Source organism: Pleurodeles waltl, chromosome 3_1 (assembly GCF_031143425.1).
Source record: "Pleurodeles waltl isolate 20211129_DDA chromosome 3_1, aPleWal1.hap1.20221129, whole genome shotgun sequence".
Lineage (NCBI taxonomy): Eukaryota > Metazoa > Chordata > Amphibia > Caudata > Salamandridae > Pleurodeles > Pleurodeles waltl.
This window is the reverse complement of record NC_090440.1, coordinates 1,322,090,873-1,322,109,345: the sequence shown is the minus strand read 5'-3', so window position 1 is coordinate 1,322,109,345 and position 18,473 is coordinate 1,322,090,873. Positions and strand designations below refer to the sequence as shown.

Below are 18,473 nucleotides of genomic sequence, written 5' to 3'. Positions count from 1 at the left end.
TTTAGTATATCTGTGTATTGTGTTTTCGTATGATATTGTGCATATGATATAAGTGGTATAGTAGGAGCTTTGCATGTCTCCTAGTTCAGCCTAAGCTGCTTTGCCATAACTACCTTCTATCAACCTAAGCTGCTATAAACACCTCTATTCTACTAATAAGGGATAACTGGACCTGACACAAGGTGTAAGTACCTTTGGTACCCACTACAAGCCAGGCCAGCCTCCTACAGTCTGCCAGTGAGGTGTGTGGTGGTGATGCTGGTAGTGGATGAGGATGTAGTGCATGCAGGTGTGAGTGTAGATGCAACTGGGAGGGAGGTGGTGGAGGAGGAGGAAGGGGAGACAGTGGAAATTGTGGATGTTGGTATTTCTGCATCTGGATGGTGTTTGAGTGAGTGCCTGTGGGATGATGTGTGGTGCTTGTGTTTGCCTGTGCCATTCTTGTGTGTTCTCATGTGTGCATGCTCGTCTGACTGTGTACTTGGGATAGGTTGAGGGGAATGGAACTGGCAAGAGGAAGTTGGAGAGGGGAGGGGGGAAACAGGGACAATGGCTGCCATCAGAGAGGAGGCCAGAGCCTGGATTTATCTCTGTTGGGCTGCCAAGCCAGTGTGAATGCCCTCCAGGAATGCATTAGTCTGTTGCATCTGGACTCCCAGCCCCTGGGTGGCATTCATAATGGTTGACTGCCCTACAGAGATGGATCTCAGGAGGTCAATAGCCTCCTCACTCAGGGCAGCAGGGCTAACTGGGGCAGGGCCTGAGGTGCCTGGTGCAAAGGAAATGCCCACCGTCCTGGATGAGCGGGCATGGGAAGCTCGATGAGTGGCTGCTGGGAGGGCGGTGCTGGTACGTGGGTTGGCGGCTGTACCTGTATCTGGGGCGGTCACAGAGGTGTCCGTCACCACCAGGGAGCTTCCAACTGAGGAGGTATCTGTGTCTGAACTATCCCCTCCTGTCTCCGTGTGGTGTTCCCCTCGCCCTCCGTCCCACTGGTGCCCTCAGAGGCAGAGGACTCTGCCTCCAAGGTCATGGAGGCCATCCCCAGCTGGACCTCAACCGTCTTCTGTGCCCAGCATCTCAGGTCCTCCCACTGTTTCCGACAATGGATGCTCTGCCTGCCGTAGACCCCCAGGGTCCGCACGTCCTTGGCGATGGCACACCATTTACCCTTCTTTTGATGGGCGCTGACCTGCAGAGAAATACACAGAGGAAATGGTATCAGTCAAACCGTCCTGCCTGTTACACTTATGGCCCACCATACCCCTTCACATCACCATTTACACACACATAGCCCAGCACACAAGCTGTACGACGCCCAGGGGACATCCACCCACCCACACTACACGAGGCCTTCACACACACCACTCCATGCATTCATGCCACATGCATCGTGCTCACAGTGTACTCACCTGTTGGTCTGGAGGCCCATACAGCAGTCCGTATACTTGGGTAGGACCCCATCCACTAGTCATTCCAACTCCGCCGAGGTGAAGGAAGGGGCCCTTTCCCAGACACACGAGCCATGGTAGGTTCCAGACACAGGTCACAGCAGCACATGCAGTGTAGGTCCTCTCCTTCTGACAGTCAGGTAGCAAGTGAGTGATCAGATAGAAAATGGTTGTCACGCCCACGGTGGTGCATACCGTCACCGCCTGCGTACATCACCATTGGCCACTGTACCCCATAGGGCCCAATGTTAACCAATGAGGAGTTGCCTGGCGGTTCCCGACCGCTTACCGCAACATCACACAACGTCAGCGGAATTACCTCACATCCACCAGTCCCTCCACACAGGACAGGGGGATGCCACTTCGGGGGGGTGGCAGGCCCTGGATAATAACTGTGTCACAGTTAAAAATAGGGCATACAGGATACATACCAGTTAACCATTACAAATTAATATCATGCATTGTACTGTTGTGGCTCCGATGTTCATATTGTGACTGGCGCCTCACTCTTTTGTCCATTAGACTGCAACCGCTGCGGATGAATAGAGAGATGGAGACATACCCCCATGTACAGACCCCTGGTGGACTTGCCAACAATGGAGGACAAGCACATTATCCTCACCTACAGAGTTGACAGGGCCACAATCGCAGAGCTGTGTGCCCAAATGGAGTCTGACCTGATATCTGCTATCCGTCACCCCCACTGGGATCCCTCCTCTTGTGCAACTCCTATCTGTGCTCCATTTCTTGGCAACTGGTTCTTTCTAAGTGACAGTGGGCTTGGCAGCAGGAATGTCACAGCCAATGTTCTCAATAGTGCTGACAAGTTTTGTCTGCCCTAATTAAACACATGAGCAGCTACACTGTTTTCCCACAGGTGGAGGATTTGGCCATAGTGAAGGCTGATTTCTATGCAATGGGATATATACCCAACATAATTGGGGCGATTGATGGAACTCATATTGCATTTGTCTCCCCCTGGCAAAATGAACAGGTGTTCAGAAATCGTAAGAGTTTCCACTCCATGATGTACAGATGGTGTGCTTGCCAGACCAGTACATCTCCCATGTCAATGCTAAGTATCCTGGGCCAGTGCATGATGCCTTTATCCTGAGGAATAGCAGCATCCCTAATGTGATGGCCCAACTACATAGGCACCGGGTGTGGCTAATAGGTGAGCCCTGGTTCCCACCCAATAGATGTTGATGTATGGGTTTGGTGTGGGCCATATAGTATAGTGTGTGCCTAAATGTTGTCTCTCGATATTTGCAGGTGACTCTGGTTACCCCAACCTATCATGGCTACTGACCCCTGTGAGGAATGCCAGGACAAGGGCAGAAGAACGTTACAATGAGGCACATGGGCGAACAAGAAGGATAATCAAACGGACCTTTGGCATCCTGAAGGCCATGTTTAGGTACCTCCATCTAACTGGGGGATCCCTGTGCTGATCACCCAAGAAGGTCTACCAGGTATTCGTGGCATGCTGCATGTTGCACAGCCTTGCCTTGAGATGCCATGTGCCTTTTCTGCAGGAGGAGGAGGCTGGAGATGGCTGTGTGGCAGCAGTGGACCCTGTGGACAGTGAGGATGAGGAGGATGAGGACAACAGAACAACAGTGATTTGACAATACTTCCAATGACACACAGGTAAGACAGTGTTACTTCACATTTCATTCTCATTATTTAGATTATCTTTGACACTGGCATGCTGTTATTTCCCACTTCTATGCCCACTGACTGTACCCTTTGTCAACTCATTTTGCAGATGTTGGTTCCCCACTATTGCTCCTGGTGTGATCACTGCAGCCAACTACAGGTCTTTCCTATGTGAACATTACTGTAAAGTTGAATTGCAATGTTTGAACCTGGTTAAACAAATACATACTTAAATAAGTTTGACATACTCCAAACTTTTTTTTTTCCAAGGGTGTTCATTGAAGTGTCTAAGAAGAAGAGGGGCAAGTGCACTGGGATGGGGTGATGATGGAGGAAAGTCCAAGGTATTGTTTCAGTCTATTTGGTGCACAGGTGCATTGTCCAAGGGGCCAAAGGAAGGGGAGCAATGGCAGTTCCAGGTGGACAGGGTGACAGAGTAGTACACAAGGGTGACAATCAGGAGAGTCTCCTTTCCTGGCGGGGGACTTGGCAATAGTATCTGGCTTCTGCCTAGATCGAAGGGAATGTTTGCGGGGTGATTCGCCTTCTGCAGGGGAGGGGTGCTGGTGGCCTGTTGGTCCTGTGGCAGGGCCTCCTATCCACTAGCGGCAGCGGAGGTGGAAGGCAGTTCAGATGTCTGGCTAGTGGCAGGGGCCCGCTGTTGTGAGACTGACTCCCTCATAATGTTGGCCATGTCTGCCAGCACCCCTGCTAGGAGACCAGGATGGTGTTGATGGCCTGCAAGTCCTCCCTGATCACCTGGTACTGTCCCTCCTGCAGCAGCCTGTTCTCCTGCACCTTGTCCAGGATCTGGCTCAGCGTATCCTGGGAATGTTGGTAGGCCCCCAGGATCTCGGTGAGTGCTTCCCGGAGAGTCCGTTCCCTGAGCCTATCCTCCCCCTGGAGCACAGCACGCCTCCCAGTTTCCCTGTTGTCCTGTGCCTCTGTCCCCTGAACTGTGTTCCCACTGCCACTGACCCCAGGTCCCTTATTCTCTTGGGGGCGAGGTGTGCCCTGGGGTCCCTGTAGTGGTGGACACACTGCTGATCGATATGTCCTGGGGACAGAGGTATGGGAAGTGCTGGGTGGGCGCTGTGGTGGTGTTTCCAGATGGGGGAAGCTCTTTGGTGGTGTTTGACTGTGGCTGGGTAACCGACTGTCCAGAAGTCCCTGATGGGCCAGGTTGGTCATCCAGATCCAGGAAACCAGAGTTGCTGTCATCACTGTGGGCCTCTTCAGTTGGGGGACTGGACAGTGCTGGCACCTCTTCTCCGTTGACATTGGCTGGGATACCTGTGGGGATGTAAATACTGTGTTATTGTTTCTGTGTGTGACATATTGTGCATCGGTGCATATTGTGCATATTGCTCTCTTTGTTTGAATTTGCCCTGGCATCTTTCACTCGTGTACGTTGGTGTATGGTGGGATGATTAGTTCTCTCTAGTGTGCATGCTTTAGTGATAGGTGTCCATGCAGGAGTGTGAGTGGTGTCCAAGCATTGGTATGCCATGGAGGGCTTGGCCTTAGGATGAGTGAAATGTGATGGTGGGGGGTGTGGGAGGTGGTGGAGTGACGGAAATGAGGGTGAGGGTGGAGGTATGTGATGGCATGCAGGTAGGGGGGTGATAGTAGTATAGAGTTGACTTACCAGAGTCCAGTCCTCCTGCTACTCCGACCAGGCCCTCAAGATGCATGACTGCCAAGACTTGCTCCTCCCATGTTGTTAGTTGTGGGGGAGGAGGTGGAGGTCAACGGGCAGTCCTCTGTAGAGTGAGTTGGTGCTTGCTGCTATGGAGCGCACCTTCCCTCGTAGGTCGTTCCACCTCTTCCTGATGTTGTCCCTTGTTCTGGGATGCTGTCCCACTGCGTTGACTCTGTCCACGATCCTCCGCTATAGCTCCATCTTCCTAGCAATGGATATCTGCTGCACTTGTGCTCCAAATAGCTGTGGCTCTACCTGGATAATTTCCTCCACCATGACCCTTAGCTCCTCCTCTGAGAATCTGGGGTGTCTTTGTGGTGCTATGGGTGTTGTCTGAGTTGTGTAGGTGAGGGTGTGTAGGGTGATGTGTTGGGGTGTGTGATGTGGGGTGCGTGGGTGGTGTATAGGTGTAGGTGGAGTGTGGCTCTGGTTTTGTCTGTAGTCGTGGTGTCTGTCTCATGCCAATGGTTTGTATTCGTAAGGGGCTGTGGGTAATGTGGGTGTGTGTTTTATAGTGGTGTGGGTGTGATGTGTGTATTGATGTCAGGTGTGTGTTATTTAAATTGTCCAATGTGGTATTGTTTTGTATGTGTGTGTGTATGTTTACCGCCATTTAATGTCTGTGGTGAGCGTTGTTCTGTTGGCGTAACGGTATGGGTTGTGATACCACCAGTTTATCACTGGCCTTTGGTGTGGCAGATTTGTGTCTGTGGCTGAATAGTGACGGATTGGTGTGTGTGTGTAATAATACGGTGAACGGATTTCCGCTGTGGCAGCAGTATGTTGGCGGTGGTAAGTGGGATTTACCACCAATGTCATAATGAGTGCCTATGTTTCCCAACATTCCCAGTAGTCCATATCATGCCCAAACCCAGGCCTGCTCTCCATATAAATGTATCTGTCTCCTTAATCCTTCCTGTTTCTTTGCAATAACAGAACAAGACAACCTGCACTCCAAGAACAGAATTCTTCCAACTCCAACGAAGAAAACAAATTGAAGTCACCAGCTGAACACTAGTGCGTCTCATGCCGTCAGCGCCCCTCCGGTTACTCATGCGCCCTTGTTATCCAATCCTGTTAATGAAAGGAAACAGTGCTAATAATCTGCTATTGGCTATTAAGAAAAACATGGGTGGGCATAACAATAATACATGCGAAATCATCATATATGAATTATTAATTATAAAAACCTTTAATAATCATTATCTTTAACAAGGGTGGGATAATCCTCGCCTCCGTGTCCTTAATAGAATTGAAAATTTGACGCAATAGCTAGAAATATTTTATTCTATGACAGGACCAGAGGCTTCAGATTATGCTAGTTCAAAGTTGATCCACTACAGCAGAAGCTACATCAACAATAGGCTTATGATACAAAACCTTAAATTAATTAGCAAAAGACAAATCTGCAGCAGCCATATTACCCTCTAAACTCAAACCAGCACCAAACGACTTGGAAGCTATGGCGCCGTGCACAGAAGGTGCCCCAAAAGTGGCAACGTCTATACCAGCCTCTCCCAACAACCGTCTGGCCAAAGTGGCTGACGACACTGGAGAAAATGACTTTTGTAATGAAATGAGTAATTGTCCTCGAGCATCTCTGCAAAATTCTCAAGTGCAATCCTCATAAGCCTTCAAACATTTTACAACACACATTTTTTGATGATGGGGAAAAGCCAGGTAAGAAATACATTTAGTAGCAAACTTTGTGCGTCTGGAAATAGTGAAGGAAACTCCCCTAGGTAAATACTCTACCTGCTAAATCAAGTGCTCTTAAATCAGATACTCGTCTACATGAGATAAGACACAATAATACTGTATGTTTGGCCAACAACTGTTTGCGAGATAAATATTCATCACACGGCCAGTTTCTCAGAAACCTTAGAACAAGGTCTACGTCCCATTAATGTTGCATATCTAGGTTGAGGGGGTTTAACCATTCTAATGCCTCTCAAAATCTTACAAACCAGGGGATGTTCACCTACTGGCTTACCCTCAATATGTGGATGTCCTGCAGAAGAAGCAGATCTAAAATTATTAATGGTCCTATAAGCCAAACACTGAGTTGCCAAATCCAATAGGAAATTGACGATTATGCTAATATGGGACCCCAAGGGATGAATACTCCGCTCACTGCACCAACCCATCCATCGCTTCCAAGAAGCTTTGTATCTCTTATGGGTGGAAGGAGCCCAAGAGTGGAATAAGAAGAACATAGTGTCTCCCAAAATGCCTGGCACTTGCCAATGTCTCTTGAAAGTTTTCAAGCTCTGATAGACAAGAGTCCCTGCATTATCAGAGGATGAGGAAAGTCTCCCGGATCCAGGAGTAAGGATGGAAATGATGGAAGGTTGATCAGGGATGCACATGATAGAGACATTGCCACCGGGAACCACGACTGAACCTTCCAAAGAGAGGTCACCATAATGATCTCCACCAACTGTCTCTTCGCCTGAGAGAGTACTCTCTGAATCATAGAGAATGGAGAAAAGGCATAAACAAGATCCATAGACCAGTCCTGGAGAAAAGCATCTGGCTCCAGGCCTAGCGGGTCCGGTCTCCAGCTGTAAAATCATGAGAGTTGAGCGTTGAGCCGTGACGCAAAAAGGTCTATCGAGCACTCACCCCAAGGATTCGTCACAGCAAGAAAAATCAACTGATGAAGTCTCCAGTCGCTGCCATCCCTCAAAAAGCAAGAGTTCCAATCCGCTACCACACTGGAGCGTCCCGGAATGTATTCTGCCCTCGCTGAAATCTGGGGTTGAAGGCAAAAGTGCCAAAAATATTTGGCAATCTCCGCAGGATGCAGGATCTGGTCCCGCCCAGGCGATTTATGAATCTCAGTGCTGATATGTTGTCCTTATGAAATAGTATTCAGCAACTGGCCTCGTGAGGAGAGAGAGAGCGAATCGCAAAAGCTCCCACCAGTAGCTCCAAGCAAGTGATGTGAAGGGTAAGCTCTTCTGGAGACCAACAGCCTCCTGTTTCCACTGTTCCAAATCGGGCTCCCAATCCTCACTGACTGGCATCTGACTCTATTATTATCTCCATAGAGGACGCAAAGATCGCTTTGTTGTTCCAGGCATCCATGTGATCCAGCCACCCACGAATCTCTGTCCTGGCCCCGTCTGACAGACAAATCTGTTCTGAGTAAAATAACCCTTTGCGAAGATGAAGAATGTTTAACCGTTTAAGGGCCCGGTAATGCAGAGAGTCCAGAAATATCACTTGGGTAGAAGAGGCCAGAAGTCCCACAAGGCGTGCAAGGGTTTTCAATGATATAGTCTGAGAGGCAGGGGCTCTCCGCAACTCTCTCTCTTGATCAGAGTTCATTTCAGATGAGGTAATCTTAACTGCGCCTTGATGGAGTCTACCTGAAAGCCTAAGAATTCTATACATTGTGAGGGAATTGTGATTGACTTCTCTGGGTTTATCAGAAAACCCAGCTCCTGAAGAAGCTGAATGGTCCACGACAGATGCAAAAGAACCAGTTGCTTGGTTTGGGCCATGATCAGAATGTTGTCTAGATAAATGATGAGGCGAACGCCTCGTTCTCGAGGGAATTTTACTACTGGTCGTAGTAGTTCAGTGAAACACTATGGGGCCGAAGACAGGCCAAATGGAAGGACTGAGAACTCGAAACATAGATTTTGCCAACAAAATTGGAAGAAGCGACAATGTGGCGTGAAGATTGGCACCGTTAAATGGGCGTCTTTGAGATCTAGCCGGACAAGCCAATCTCCTTTTTGCAAGAGATCTCTTAATAGATGTATGCCCTCCATTTTGAAATGGAGGTACACTATACAAGCATTAAAAGTTTTTAAGTTTAGGACTAGGCGGTAACCCCCATCTTTTTTTCTGCACTAGAAAGATTGTGCTAACAAAACCTGTAGGGTGAGGGGTCATCCTTATTATTGCTTGCTCATGCAGAAGAGAAGCAATTTTGTCATCTATGAAAGAGCTCTCTGCTTGGGAAAATATAGAGTGGGGGAATAGTTTCTTGCTTGGGAGGGGAGTAAAACTCCAGCTTGTACCCTTTAACCATTTGAAGGACCCAAGGGTCTTGAGAGATTAATTCCCAAGCCTGAAATGCCATTTTAGTCCCCCCCACACCAGAACAACCTCTGAAAAGGGAATTATTCTCATCTGTTGTTGCCATGTTTGAGGTGTTGACACCACCTCTGCCACCGCTCCTGTAGGCGTGACCTCGGCCTCTCCTGTTCAGTGAGGGGTAGAATCCTGATGTGGCTTGGGATGTGCCCTGACCTCTTTGGAAGTAGCTTGCAGAGGCCTGATAGAAACCTCAGCCTCAATAGCGTCCGGTCCTGTGAAAAAGGCCTCCGCTGAAAATCTTTTTTATTGAGGCCTGAGCCTTGACAAGGGCTGAAAAGGTGGAAACATATTTCCCTAAGTCTTTCACAAATTTGTTGCCGGACAAAAGACCATTAGCCAGATTTCAAGGTTCTGATGGGGCCATTTCGACCAGTTTGGGGTCAATCCTCATTAGAAAGGATTTATGTTGTTCCGTGACCATGGCACAATTGGCATTACCAAGGAAGCAAATTGCTCTTTGTGCCCATTCCAACACTGCTTCAGGTTCTAGTGGCGTGTTGGAGTCCTTCTCTTGAACTGCCAATTCTAACATTTTAGTGATTGGCCCTGATATGTCCAGTAATTTGTCCTGGCAACCTCTCCAGGTTCGATCTAGACCTTTCTTAAGGTCTTCAGCAAATTTTTTGAGCAAAGTGACCAGGCTAGAGTCCAGTTCTGGGGTGTCTGCCACCTTGCCTAGGAGAGAAGGACGTGGGCACTCAGATCGCATGTCTTTGTCAAAACTTTTACGAATTTGCTCTTGCACATTGTGTGCCACCTCGATAGAGGGTACCCATTCAGTGGATCTGGGATGGATAATATTTTTGGGGTCAAAACATAAATTCTTTGGAACCACCATCTCCTCAGTGGTATGATGGGTCTTGCGCTTTCGCTTAGTCTGTTGCTTAGGTTCATCCAGTGCCATTCGGAATCCAAAGATTGGGAAGCAGAGGTTTGGGACGCCTCCGTGCATGGTTCTGAGGGGGTAGGAAATATTCTCTGAGATTCCAAGGAGCCCCCATGCTCATATTTGTGGTCTTTTAGGACAGAAGTAGCCATTTTCGCTAAAATTTCCACTGAGGAAATAGGCCCTATTGAGGCTCAATGGGCAAGGCCCATGTCAGAAGGTTGGATATCTTGGACCTGTGTCTCAGATGGGGATCTCCCCATCACTTCTCTTTGTCCAAACCTTGCCGGGGTTTGAGTAAAAGGTTTTAAATCTTTTATTAGAGCCTGGTTAACAGAGTCCTACACATGGTGACCCAGGGCCTGTACTAGTCTCTCCTCCATCTGATTTTCATACGGAATCTCAGGTTCACCCTGATAATATTTGTCCTCTTCGGCGTAGTATGCCATTTTTATTACAAGAGGAGCTGTAGGAGTTCAAAGGGGGGGGGACAGCCCTTGCAGGTTAAATAAGGAGAAACTCATAATCACAAAGAGAGCAAAAACTCTCCAAAACGACCAAATCGGGGTGGAGGGAGCACCTGCTAATTAAATTCCCCTAAGGCAAAGCCTTGAATCATTTCTAACAAAAACTTGTAAGAGGAAAGGCATTGGACTGTGTAGAGAGTAAATAATTGGGGGAAAAGAGAGTCCCCAGTGAAGCACGGTGCATACCCCACTCCCGCTCCGCGGGCGTACAATAAAATCAATTATAATGCAAATTGGACTACAGTTAAAAGCGTTGGGTACTTATCTCTGGCTGTAAGCAGCAAAGAAAGAGGAAGGTCTAAGGAGACAGAGACATTTATATGGAGAGCAGGCCAGAGGTTGGGCATGATATGGACTACTGGGAATGTTGAGAAACTTAGTTTTTTGTATGTTTAACGTTAATTGGCTGCTGTAATTTTCTCGTAAAGAGAGAGAAAGCATAATCCAAAGCCACCGGTCCTGCCATAGAATTTTCTTTCCTATTGCTTATGAAATGTGGCCTCCCTATGTGCTAAAAGAACATTTCCTTGATTTATACATATTACCTTTCAGAGGCTTTCTATGCTGATACATTTATGCTGATTTTTCCCCAGTTTTCATCTGACTTACTGCTAGCTTTGCAGTGTAGGGCCTTCCCTTCACGGGAAATGGAGTCTCCTTTCTGTTACTGATACAAATGTATAGCTTTTTGTTTTTGCATTTATGGTTTGGATTGCTTGAACTGTATTGACTAATGCATTCATATTTTAGCTATCGAATTGAAACTATTTTGATGATTTGAGAGTGTAACTTAGCGAACCTTTTAATAAACATTCATGATTAGCAAATCTGATGCACTTGTCATTTTTGTGAGGTCTATTGTTCTTCACGTTATTAAAATGTTTTGAATACCGTGTTAGCCTCAGTCAGAACTAAAGATCAGTCCACTTGAGTGCAACCTGAAGCTGAATTAGTACCATAATCTGCACGGTGCAAAATACAGCGCCCCGCCCCCCTCCAAATGCCATTAAATATTAGAAATTTGGCATTTCAGTCCGTGTGGATATCTTCATGCTACAGATGCAACTAACATGTTGGTACTGCCAAGTTTCCCAAAGGGAGCAAGACTAGCTAGCCCCGGGTTTTTCTTGAAATTGTGATACTTGTAGTCCTTGTTTTAAGTACATGCCAACAATTTGCAACTGGAAAGTCTGAGAATTTGGGAAATCAATGGAGTGTGTGTATTTTCCCCATTGTCATATATTGACGAAGAAGCAATTTCAGACGTAAGACAACAAAAATAAAGCCTTTTTGGCTTTAAAACTAGGCAGTCTCCCGCCTGAATCGAGTCTGTTGACATGTATGCTGGTTTTAGTCTCGGTTGAAGAAGATAACACGTCCCACAATTCTAAGGGAAAAACGGGACTAGCCTAACTTGTCACGCATGAACTGAGGAAACTTCGCATGCACAAGTTTAAGGCACTCGTGCACACACGCAACCTCAGGCAAAGTTGGAACACACAACTTCGATAGTTATTTTGTTTTTAAATATACCTTCCATTACCTAGCGCTATCTCTATTAGGCTCCAATACTCCCTGTGCACATTCCCTGTCAAACATTCCCAATAAAGAGCTAAATCCACCGCATGACTGACAGCCTAATCTCTAATAGGGACCTGCGCTGTAACTGTGATGCCGGGCCTACCATCGGTGAAAAAGCGGTGACAACGAGCTCCAACATTGCAATCGAGTCCAGTTTGCACGCCGCACCTCAGCAGAATAGGACGCTACACCGCACCGTTCTAAACACCCAAACTGTGTATATCTGCTTGAAAGAGCCTGGAACATGCGTTGTTTTTTTTGTTCATACTGTCGATTTATAGGGCTTGGAGATGTACGCTGCACCCCCTCAAGACCCCTGAGCATCGGAGGAAATACTGGAGTGTATGCATCTTATCATAGCGCACTTGCCTAGTGCCTCTGTTTTCAACCTAACTAGCAGCGCGTTCACGCGGTGGTTTACATATGGGTCTGATAGATATTTTCCATTCTCTAAAAAAAAACACCGCCCTACTGCCTAAAGCCATGAGAAGTTCTCCTCACCTAATATGTCCGCCTTCAGATTTATGTTTAGCTGTCTAGTGTTTCTGTCTGAGACCTTCCTGTTGATGGGATGCACGCCCTCGCTAGTAGTCAGGCTTCTCCAATGGGTGGGGGCAGCAGCGGCTGGGATGCAGAGCCAGTGCTGCGGCGGCGGTGAGAGCGGACGGAGCCTGCAATTGCATCACGCTGGTGGTTATTGTGCTGGTGGAGCGGGCTGACGGATTTGCTAGCCGGGCATGGCCGCGCATGGAATTCGGATTGTGCCATGACTGGGTCCTTGCTGCCTAAGACCTGGATAAGGAGAGAGACTGTAGGAGCATGGGACACTGAATCCTCGCTGACAGCCATCAGGCTGTAACACCGAGCACAAGAATCGCAGGTACTTCCATCCAACATCAATCGGAGTCGGGGTCAGCCTTCCGTGTGTGTTCTTATTGCTTGCGACCCTCCTGTTTGTTACTGTAGCCTTTTGAAAGCATTGTTCCTTCTGACCACCTTTCTAAGGCGTTATTGTAGCGGGTTAGCCCAGATCCCTCTCCAAGTGTGCTCATTCATCTCTGGCTTGTTGTGGGCAGACATGATTCCTTCTCGTGTGTCCACATACCCAAGAATGGCTCCTGGCCACGTCCATAATGAAAATGTTTTCAGGGATCCTTGACAGAGGTTGAACTGTTCTACTCGTTCAGGCCAGTCTGCTTGTCCCATAGGTTTATTCCCTCTCGTGTCTAAGAAGCCGAGTGCAGTGTTCGTGTCGGTTCCTCTTAACAAATCCTACTACTTCACATTTTACAGCCTGGTGCCCGTGAACCTTATCCCTTGTCCTCACTCTGGGCCTGAAAGACTGTGTTTTGTAACCATGACCTCTGCCTATGACTGACTGACCCGTCAGACCGGGCTCGTCTGTTTCACGATCCCTACGTTGATTTCTTTTTGCCTGCCACATTGTATCATGCAGCTTGCAAGTGTGTCCTCTTCCAATGACAGTGCCTCCAGACTGAATCTGCCAGCCTGACGCTTTAAACCGTGATATCTCACAGTTTCAGTGCATTCACACTATATAAGAGTGGCCAGTTAGTTGTCTAAGCATGATTTCTTCAATGTATATTTATTTGCACTGTACCTGTCGGGCATGTGCTTCAAAGTGAATCTGACATTATGGTGTTACTGAACGCCGCCACTCCCAGCAATTGTGCCTTTGTACAGGATAGGGGAGGTCATCGTTTCTAAAGCACAGCCCCTCATTACGACTGTTCCAACGCCCCTGGTTAGTCATGCGTGTGCATGACAGCATAACCTCTTCCAATGAGTGTGCCTTTGCCCTTGATCCGGCTGCCTAAGCTTGGACGCCCCCCTTGTGTTTTCAAACACGACCTGACTGGGTGGTGCTGGAAAGCATGACTCCTCGTACATGCCCCTTTATCGTCACAATGGGTCTGTACACTGTTTCACCCACACCTAAGGTCCCCCTCCAAGGGCCGGTTTTTGGCATGGGCGACGTGGGCCCAGGCCCAGGGCTACTGCGGTTAGAGGGGTGCACAGGCAGCTGACCTCCTGAGGTGCCTTTAAAAAAGTTACTTTTATTCCAGACTACCAATTTAGCTCTTTGCCTTCAAGTTGTGTGTGAACCATGTTAGTTTCATTTTCTTAGGCTCCTTTTAATACCTCTCTTCCTTCTGCCACAACCTCTTCACATGGACTCACACCTCCAGTTTAGCGACTGAATTGGAGAATGAGGTGAGGGGACAAGGTGCACATGTGTGCTCAATGGCCAGTCACCGTTCTGAGGTATTCAGCCAGGAAGTTACCTGCGAGCACAAAGGGCGTCTCGCCAGGATCACCAGGTGGAGAGGACAGATGGGACAGTAGTCGAGGAGGACGATTAGGACGGGCATTACCTTTAGTTGTGATGGGGGCGCTGTCTGCGGAATGGCCGGCAATGCCCCTCCCTCATCTATTCTCTGACCTGGACCTGACACCCTGGGTTGATATCTCATACCTTATGTCCATCCTCCTCATTCATCTTGCCCGATTCCTTGGTGCTTTAGAATGGACCTCCGCGCACCTGTCCCGTCATATGGCACCTGGCAGCCTCGCTCCTGTAAGCGTCACTCAGCTTCTGCTTTCCTCTCGCCTTGCTTTTACACCCAAGGGCTTGTGGGCGTTAATCCTCCCTTTGTTTGTCTATTCACCCTTTCTCCTGCGATCATGCTTTAAATTTATCCAGTGGGGCCTGGCTGCTTGACCCTCACAGACACAACGCCACTCCTCTGTGAATGCAGAATTCACTCAAGACATGTTTTGCTTCAGGCCTTCCATCACCTCTGACTTTGACAAGTAGTAATGCCTGTGATACAGAAACAGGCGTATGCATCCATAGCCTAATGGAGCAGGCCTTAGACCACCCTTCACCACGTTTTCTGTGTGCAATGTATGTATCTTTGTCTCCAGTCCGAGAGACTAAAGTGTTTACTTTATCATTGTCTGTGCCGCTTTCACGTTCTAGATATTTGTTTTTCAAATCGTTATGAACGTTTCGCTTAATAAAAAAAGACATCGAACACCCGTTGCCTTCGCCTCATCCCGTGATGTCTGTTGCTCCTCACCCTTCATTTCCCCCCCCCCTACCCCCCAAAAAATGTCCAATGATCAGACAATCACCGCTGCATGATATTCCTTTCTCCAGGGGAGCCGCTCTGCCACCCCCTCCATGTCTGTTGTACTGTTAACTATCCGTATCCACTGTGTCTCGCGACTGGGTGCAGATGTGAAGGAGGACACCCCCATATCACCACCTCTTACAGCATTTCTTGTATCGACCCGCCCCTCCTACGTGAATCTGTACATTACGTGGGCTCATGTTGGTGTGTGTCGAAATGTTTAGTGCTGCAGAGCTGTTAAGCTATAATTGAAAAGTGCTGCTTGTTCGGCAACCTGTACGTGTTGCGCTTCTCTGCTTTTGGGTGGTGGCGCGATTCCCCTCTCCCACAGGTCTTAATAGAAACAGTTGGTCGAGTTTCACAGGGAGCAGCACGCCATCAAATCGTTCTTTTACTGTTTTGTGATGTTTTACGATGCTCAGCGACGATGTGGGGGGCCTTCTTACCAGTTGGGTTACCCCTATTCCTGGTTCAACAAAGTATACCCTTGAATGGTTTTGCTTTTGTTCAACACCAAGCAAGCTCTGTGAAAACATGCAACCTGTTAAACTATTGTTCCTTGCTAAACGTGGCCTGGTGCAGTCAAATAACTGCTTTGTCATTGTGAATACATTACTGACTTGTTATGACTTTTCCTTTGTGGGAGTTTATCCATTGAAACATAAAGATCAACCCACTTGAAAATGCTGTATGTACGTTCAGTTTTTGTTGTAAATCGAGAATATCTTTTTTTTCTGTTTAGATGGGTGTGCCTTAATTCGTGTAGTCTAATCCAACCAACTGTAACCTAGCCACGACCATAAACTAATCGCTTGCTGGCTCAATTTGGTTCTAATAACGTAGAGCCCACTTAAAGTTGTTCTCATGCTTCAAAGCATGTGATCATGACTAGAGCTGGTAATGTTGTTTGAACTCAGTCAGTGTTGTCGGTGAGATGTTATCGCGCACTGCAGCCTGGGTTTTGTGTAGCCCTGTTGAAAAAGAATGAGGAAACCTTTCAGTAGTTTTTTTTCCGGTTTGTGATTTTTAAGCATACATACTTCTACTATTTTAGTTTCGGACGTAAAGCAGTGAGTGCCTGCACGTGCCAGCTTTTGAGTTTGGCATCTGTGGTATATTGTTGTGCCCCTTGGGATAGAATATCTTCGATCTTTTTGAATGCTCAGTATTCGTTGAAGTCCAGTCAATCTGTTGCCTATCACATGTTGCCGTTGCATTAACACCGAAAGAGATTTTTTTTTTTTTTTGAATCCATAACTTCACTGGTGGCGTTTTTGTTTGAACATGTGTGCGATGTCTGTATCAGTTCGCATTCACACATTTTTCATTTCATGTGGCATCCTGAACTTGTCAATGCTCTTGATTGTTGCTCCTAATTTGACGCTTAAGAGTAGGGACGTAATGCTCCGCACCCCTTTTTGCCACACTTTATACAAGCGATTAACACAGAACTGCCGAATTGTTACCGGTAATAAAAGGGATGTTCAGCCAGTGCTGACGGCATTTGCTTTTTCCATATTTTAGGGTTGCTTGCCAAAGGGTACGTGTTGGCAGAGCAGCCACTGTCCATCCTCGCGCTTTCCTTTAAGAAATTACCACATGGGTTATCTACAGTTGGTTGTAGCACTGCTTTATGGGACCTGCTTCAGTACCTACTGATGCTGAGCCCAGAAGCAGTGAGAGTGAGGCATCTCCGAGCGCAATATTGTGTGCGAGCTGACAGCGTTCCACCAAGTCAGGGGGCCTAAACCCTCATATCACCAAGTCCCTGCACATTGTTGTCGGTGATAGAAATATGTGGTCTCGAACCCGAACTTCACTGGCATTCAGTGCCCCTAATAACTGATAAAGTGGGTTAGAACAATTGTTTCACTTACTAACAGTCTCAGCGGGATATTCCATGAAATGTTTGAATCTTATCCCATGAAGTATTTAAATCTGAAACAAACACGTCTTCCACTTTCCATTTCCGACCAAAAGGCAAGCATTGGTGGTGCAGCGATAACATACACTGTGGCTGCCTTGCATGGATGTGGGAGTCTATGCGCTGAATCCATAGCACAAACCTACCTATAAGGCAGGGAGGGGAGCATTGTACAGGATCAAAGATAAGCATTAAGTCAATTAGTGATAGGAGAGGTAGCTGGTTTGTGGACTGTTAATGCATTATGATGTGTTTTTTAATGAGGTGTGTCTTAATCTCTTTCCAAAATTGGAGCAGCGTTGGGGTGGTCCCGCTGAACATAAGGAAGCTGTTAAAGGTGCTGGGTGCATGGTTGCAAACTGCTCAGGGGATTGATGGCCAGATTTTGATTTAAAGTTGATCTAACTCCAGTGTTCTTGCATTGCTGTTAGTTATTCGACACAAAAAAAACAGGCATGCATGGCGAGGAACAATTGAAGCGTGCTGTGCTTGTCACCACTCTCCCCTAATGTGTATTTAATCTCCTAATCCTTCTTTTGGGTCACACCACTGCTTGCTGTAGATATAATCAGGTGAGTGAGTCACTGAGGTCACCTGACCCCATTCCCTTCAGATCACCACAAGACACAATAAAACAAGTTCATATATAGTTCAACACCACATACAACGTCTGGACTGATCACAAATTGTAATGTCACTTTGGTGAAATCATTTGACTGTTGGTGCTGCCCAGTGACTATACTACACTGACCCCTTCTGCCATTCCGCGTTTTGGTTCTGACAGAAAGGCCCGCGTGACAGTCTTAGAGAAGGCTAGGGGAGCTTTTCTTTCTACACAGTGAAAAGGGCAATCCGAGGTCAATGTCGGTCTTCAGTTTGTTGAATGTAGTGCATCGTGTGCTTCCTTCTCCCGCGAGCTGCAGTCGTATCTTTGGAAGGGTGTAATCAGTAGCAGGTTTACAATAAAACATTTCCTGTCCGTGGGAAAAACATAGATTGACGCTAATCGTAGCAAAATAAAGAAGCAGTCTAAAAATACGCAACGGTAACACATGCTTATTTGCCCAGAAAGAGTTCTGGTGATGTGTAAAACCTGCTCGCCCTTTGCTTGATTATGTCACTGCACATCGCTGTGTATTGTGCAGCCGTATGTCTTTAGGTTATGTTCTCACACGCACGAGTTAAGTTTGTGCATATGTGTTAGTAAAATGTCACAACTTTTCCCCAACCGGAAAATCTTTGTACTTTGTACTTTGTACCTGTTACTTTTTTTTGTGTTAATAAGACTGCTAATCAGACATAGGTGGGCCCTGTAGAGAGCCCTTACAGGCCCCACCTTTTCGTATGTTTATATATCATATGTTACAAGTACAAATACCAGAAAGCCTTTGATGCTTCGGTAGTAAATAATTGTTCTGGGCCTTGAGTTGGGAGTTGTTTTTAACTGTGGTACGACTAGAAAAAAAAAATGT

General features: G+C 47.2%; 1 protein-coding gene across 2 annotated transcripts in view; it reads left to right on the top strand.

Moving 5' to 3' along the window:
- The first annotated feature begins 12,545 nt into the window (after positions 1-12,545).
- The window catches only part of MGAT5 (alpha-1,6-mannosylglycoprotein 6-beta-N-acetylglucosaminyltransferase), a 599,358-nt gene continuing 593,430 nt past the window's right edge, over positions 12,546-18,473 (top strand). The window contains exon 1 of one of the 2 annotated variants that reach the window (XM_069224675.1): positions 12,546-12,799. The gene's annotated coding sequence lies outside the window, so the exon portion shown is untranslated. The remainder of the gene's footprint in view (positions 12,800-18,473) is intronic. The other variant, XM_069224676.1, reaches the window with a different exon arrangement.